We start from the raw sequence: 5,786 nt of genomic DNA on the forward strand, positions 1-5,786 counted from the left end.
GTTGTTGCTACCCGTTGCCAGGGGCAACCGCCGTGGTCCGCGCCGGCCGGCAATATTAAATAAATAAATATTTATATAACTAAATAAAGAGCAATCGCACTAAATCGATAATCGGTCCGATTTAAAGTTTAGAGACGAAAAATCGGAAATGCCTAAGTTTACCGCGGGCCGGGGGCATGCCCACCTGCAAAATTTAATCTCGGCGAACCCCACGGTCCGAGAGCTAAATCCCCCGGAAGAGAGCGTACGCAGACGGACAAACAGACAGACAGACAGATAGACAGACAGACAGACAAAAAATGAATTATATAGGTTAGATAATGTTATAATAACATGAAATTATATTTTTCGATTTAAAGCTTTCGTGACTGCAGGGATTCATCTTCTTGGTTCTTTCGGTAAAGTCACGTAGAAGGGAAGTAATAAAATAATAAAAATAAAACACAATAAAATAATTCTCACGACGTTTCGACCAGACTCTGTCGCCTCGACGGACCTGGTTTTCACTTGAGGACGGCTGCTTGCGTTGTGGCCGAAACGTCGTGAGAATTATTTTGTTGTGTTTTATTTTTATTATTTTATTACTTCCCTTCTACGTGACTTTACCGAAAGAACCAAGAAGATGAAATTATATGTAATTATACTAAATTAATATATTGTTATTAAAATATATGATACGATATTAATATAATATAATACTATTATATTAGAATATCACAATATAACAACATATTATTCATATATATTAATATTTAATTATAATGCATGATCAAAAATAATATATTATTACATAATTGTATATTTCACTTTTTATATACAATTCTATAATATTAGAATATATAAGCAATGATTATTCTTAAAATAACTATTATAATCAATAGAAATATCAGCACCACCGTCAAAACAAAATCATCATCAATAGAGCCGTCTCATTCGCCAATTGGCCACAAGCTCAGGGAATCAACTTTCTAAAAAATTCTAACGTCGGGATCCAACGTTGCGCTAACGTTAGGACGACGTTGGCATGTTGTTGGTAGGAACCACCTGGTTCCACCAGCCCACAGGGGATTATTGTGTCCGTCCGTCCGTCGTGAATCCAAAAATGGGAGGGGTGGGGCTGGGTGGAGAGAGGAGGGTGGGGAGGGGCTGGGCTGGGAGGGTGGGGAGAGGCTGGGTGGAGAGGGTGGGGTGGGGCTGGGTGAGGAGGGTGGAGAGGGTGGGGAGGGGCTGGGTGGGGAGGGTGGGGAGGGGCTGGGTGGGGAGGGGCTGGGTGGGAAGGGTGGGGCTGGGTGAGGAGGGTGGGGAGGGTGGGGAGGGTGGGGAGGGGCTAGGTGGGGAGGGGCTGGGTGGGAAGGGGCTGGGTGGGGGGTGGGAGGGGTGGGGCTGGGTGGGGAGGGGCTGGTCACCCCGTGGTGCCCTTATAAGACTCAACGTTTAACCTACTCACGCCGGCTTGTGCCCGCCCTCACAGTCGGGCATATTTGCGGAATACACCACGCCGCCGTTGACCCTGCAGGCCATTGACCGAGCAACCCAACGTTCCTACCAGCTCCCTCCGCAGGAATGTGTTCATTGGGAGTCGTCTCGGGGGGCTATTAATGGTTTATTTTTTCTTTAGGGGTGGGGGGGGGGGGGTCCCTCATTACCTGATGCCAAACATCTCCATTGTTATAGTCACACCCTGCTTTGTAATTCAGTTCGAATTGTGTTAATTTACTTTACGTGATACACGAACGGCAGAGTTAAATCAAAGTTAACAATTCACAAAGATCTTTTTTTTTTACCTTCGGCTCATAACTCGTCGGATTGTCGTTGCTCCAAGTTGACGCAACTTTCTCCAACGTTGACCCAACGTTGCGCGTTTATCAGTGGATGGGAGCCCCCCATGCCACTCCTGCGGTGAGCGATCCCAGCCGCTCCGCCGGATCAACTCTCCACTCGCTCTCTCCCTGCCGGCTCGGAGAGTTTCCCTGCACGGGGCTGTGTGTGACACGGGGTTGTGTGCTGCAGGGGCTGTGTGCTGCAGGGGCTGTGTGTGACACAGGCTGTGTGTGACACGGGGCTGTGTGCTGCAGGGGCTGTGTGTGACACAGGGCTGTGTGTGACACGGGGGCTGTGTGTGACACGGGGCTGTGTGTGACACAGGGCTGTGTGTGACACAGGGCTGTGTGTGACACAGGGCTGTGTGTGACACGGGGCTGTGTGTGACACGGGGCTGTGTATGACACAGGCTGTGTGTGACACGGGGCTGTGTGTGACACAGGGCTGTGTGTGACACGGGGGCTGTGTGTGACACGGGGCTGTGTGTGACACGGGGCTGTGTGTGACACAGGGCTGTGTGTGACACGGGGCTGTGTGTGACACGGGGCTGTGTGTGACACAGGGTTGTATGTGACACGGGGGCTGTGTGTGACACAGGGCTGTGTGTGACACGGGGCTGTGTGTGACACGGGGCTGTGTGTGACACAGGCTGTGTGTGACGCAGGGCTGTGTGTGACACGGGGCTGTGTGTGACACAAGGGCTGTGTGTGACACGGGGCTGTGTGTGACACAAGGGCTGTGTGTGACACGGGGCTGTGTGTGACACAGGGCTGTGTGTGACACGGGGCTGTGTGTGACACGGGGCTGTGTGTGACACGGGGCTGTGTGTGACACGGGGGCTGTGTGTGACACAGGGCTGTGTGTGACACGGGGCTGTGTGTGACACGGGGCTGTGTGTGACACGGGGCTGTGTGTGACACGGGGCTGTGTGTGACACAGGGCTGTGTGTGTCACGGGGCTGTGTGTGACACAAGGGCTGTGTGTGACACGGGGCTGTGTGTGTCACGGGGCTGTGTGTGACACGGGGCTGTGTGTGACACGGGCTGTGTGTGACACGGGGCTGTGTGTGACACGGGGCTGTGTGTGACACAGGCTGTGTATGACACGGGGCTGTGTGTGTCACAGGGCTGTGTGTGACACAGGCTGTGTGTGACACAGGCTGTGTGTGACACGGGGCTGTGTGTGTCACAGGGCTGTGTGTGACACAGGGCTGTGTGTGACACGGGGCTGTGTGTGACACGGGGCTGTGTGTGACACGGGGCTGTGTGTGTCACAGGGCTGTGTGTGACACAGGGCTGTGTGTGACACGGGGCTGTGTGTGACACGGGGCTGTGTGTGACACGGGCTGTGTGTGACACGGGGCTGTGTGTGACACGGGGCTGTGTGTGACACAGGCTGTGTGTGACACGGGGCTGTGTGTGTCACAGGGCTGTGTGTGACACAGGCTGTGTGTGACACAGGCTGTGTGTGACACAGGGCTGTGTGTGACACAGGGCTGTGTGTGACACAGGGCTGTGTGTGACACAGGGCTGTGTGTGACACGGGGCTGTGTGTGACACAGGGCTGTGTGTGACACGGGGCTGTGTGTGACACGGGGCTGTGTGTGACACAGGGCTGTGTGTGACACAGGGCTGTGTGTGACACAGGGCTGTGTGTGACACGGGGGCTGTGTGTGACAGGGGCTGTGTGTGACACGGGCTGTGTGTGTCACAGGGCTATGTGTGTGACAGGGCTGTGTGTGACACAGGCGGTGTGTGACACGGAGCTGTGTGTGACACAAGGCTGTGTGTGACCCGGGGCTGTGTGCTGCAGGGCTGTGTGTGACACAGGGCTGTGGGTGACACAGGGCTGTGTGTGACACGGGGGCTGTGTGTGACAGGGGCTGTGTGTGACACGGGCTGTGTGTGTCACAAGGCTATGTGTGTGACAGGGCTGTGTGTGACACAGGCGGTGTGTGACACGGAGCTGTGTGTGACACAAGGCTGTGTGTGACCCGGGGCTGTGTGCTGCAGGGCTGTGTGTGACACAGGCTGTGTGACAGGGGTTGTGTGTGACACGGAACTGTGTGTGACACAGGCTGTGTGTGACACAAGGGCTGTGTGTGACACAAGGGCTGTGTGTGACACAGGGCTGTGTGTGACACGGAACTGTGTGTGACACAGGGCTGTGTGTGCTGTAGAGCTCTGCGAGGCTGCGTGCGGCTTGCTGTGTGTGCTGCTTGTCGCCTGGTGGCGCTGTAGGTGGCGCTGTTGTCACACGAATGAGCGACCCCCGATGGGCTCCGGGTCCCGCGGACTCCTCGTGGCGCGAGACCCCCGCGGGCACCGGCAACAGCCCCCCCCCTATCCCCCAGGTGCCACGTGGCGCGAGAGATGGGGGACACGGGAGGACTGATAGAAAACAAGGGACCGTCCATAAATGACGTCACGCGATAATGGACGATTTTGACCCCCCCCCCCTCGTTACACGGCGTCACAAAAAGTCAGCCCCCCCCCTCAAATATGACGTCACAAAGCTCTGCCCCCTCCCCCCAAAAATAAAACATGCTTCACATCGTTTTAAACTATTGTCATTGTAGTGGGTTCGCTTTGATGATGTTGTAGGAGAAAACATTTATTACAAAGTCTGTTTAATTAAGTAGAACGTGTTGTCTATATTTATTTAAAGTTGCGCATTTTGATGTGACGTCACATTTCTCACCCACCCCCCCTCGTCACACATCGTCACAAATGTCTGACTACTCCCCCCCCCCAGGTGCGTGACGTCATTTATGGACGGCCCCAAAGTTTCCGAGAGTGGTTGGCGAGGTGGGGGTTGTGTGGTGGTAGTTGTGATGGGGGTTGTGCGGTGGTGGTGGTGGTAGTTGTGATGGAGGGTTGTGGTATTGCTGGTGATAGTGACGAAAGTTGTGGTCGTGGTTCCGATGGAGTTGGTTGTTGGCGCTGCAGGGCCTGCGGTGTAGGTACGGGTACACATAGATACACTCCGTGGGGACACTTGTATTCTTGCGAATGGCAGCAGTATGTTCAGGAACGTAATGCCAATGTCGAGGTTTGCTGATCGCTGCGACGAGAGGTGTCGTTTTCTGTACCTCCTCCGCTGAAAGAGCGCAGGCCACAGTGGGTTTACTATGTGGTCCTTAGTTTGGGTTGCTAAGTGGTTACCATACATTGGCAGGGTCTGCATCACAGTGGAGGTTCAAGTGCCCGTGATGCTATTCTAAAGAGTAGGCTGCGTGTGCCTGTAGGACAGCTGCCATCAGCTCCCCCCCCCCCAATGTCAATAGATTCAACCACTGCTCAGAAGTGGCATGGTTGAGCTGCATCGGAGCTTGTGATTGAGATGCCAGGGATATTAATGACACTTGTTATCGTATACACATAAAAGCGATATTTTGTAATCAAGTTGTAAAAAAAAATCACGAAAAGATTTAGCTATTTTTTTATACACAAAACACTGAACTGGTCCACACGAGCTCATGAAACCAAACCACTGTACATTGGTAACATTCTGTCACCAAAATTATAGAAAAAATCCCTTTCCACCGTGGTAATAAGCAAAAGATGTCAAACTTCGTTTCACGTTATTTATATATGTGTGTGTGTGTGTGTTTATAAGAAAAACCCCACGTATACACACACACGATGGAAGGTCTGTTGCAATACATCTCGAGTAAATTGTGTTCACCTTTCACACTTTGACATCGTTAATTCCACTGCCTCGAGTCGTGGGCGTTACCAGAAGATTTCGGATCGCGGTGGGGGTAGAGAGGTGGCGATTGGGGGGGGGGGGTGGTGGATTAAAGGTCACCCAAGGACACACGCAGGTTCTTGTAACTGTACACTTATCCCCGTGTACGAATTAAATGCAGGAAACTCAACACACTCAACAACACTGCCTTTAAAAAAAGAGAGAGAAAAACACCCTTCGATAACGTTTCGGGCAATGGGCCTTCTTTATGGCAC

Source organism: Lethenteron reissneri, chromosome 28 (assembly GCF_015708825.2).
Source record: "Lethenteron reissneri isolate LAM-NWPU_2019-01 chromosome 28, ASM1570882v1, whole genome shotgun sequence".
NCBI classification, from domain to species: domain Eukaryota; kingdom Metazoa; phylum Chordata; class Hyperoartia; order Petromyzontiformes; family Petromyzontidae; genus Lethenteron; species Lethenteron reissneri.